Source organism: Blennius ocellaris, assembly GCF_963422515.1.
Source record: "Blennius ocellaris genome assembly, chromosome: 1".
Lineage (NCBI taxonomy): Eukaryota > Metazoa > Chordata > Actinopteri > Blenniiformes > Blenniidae > Blennius > Blennius ocellaris.
The window spans coordinates 460958-461402 of record NC_137650.1 but is presented as its reverse complement, the minus strand read 5'-3'; the positions used below and the strand labels follow the sequence as shown (position 1 = coordinate 461402).

Below are 445 nucleotides of genomic sequence, written 5' to 3'. Positions count from 1 at the left end.
AACCCTACCCCCCCACCCCGCTTTCACCCCCCCCAGCCTCCATCCAGCGGCCCCCCAGCGGCCCCCCAGCCTCCATCCAGCGGCCCCCCAGCCTCCATCCAGCGGCCCCCCAGCCTCCATCCAGCAGCCCCCCAGCCTCCATCCAGCGGCCCCCCCAGCCTCCATCCAGCGGCCCCCCCAGCCTCCATCCAGCAGCCCCCCAGCCTCCATCCAGCGGCCCCCCAGCGGCCCCCCAGCCTCCATCCAGCGGCCCCCCAGCGGCCCCCCAGCCTCCATCCAGCGGCCCCCCAGCCTCCATCCAGCGGCCCCCCCAGCCTCCATCCAGCAGCCCCCCAGCCTCCATCCAGCGGCCCCCCAGCCTCCATCCAGCGGCCCCCCCAGCCTCAATCCAGCAGCCCCCCAGCCTCCATCCAGCAGCCCCCCAGCCTCCATCCAGCGGCCCCCC

The 445-nt window shown here is 76.9% G+C and overlaps 1 protein-coding gene across 1 annotated transcript in view; it reads left to right on the top strand.

Moving 5' to 3' along the window:
* Positions 1-187, top strand: part of LOC308132084 (apoptosis regulator BAX) — a 34516-nt gene extending 34329 nt beyond the window's left edge. The window contains 1 exon segment of the mRNA XM_080499038.1: positions 1-187. This exon segment is cut by the window's left edge and continues 190 nt beyond it. The gene's annotated coding sequence lies outside the window, so the exon portion shown is untranslated.
* The last annotated feature ends 258 nt before the right edge of the window (positions 188-445 follow it).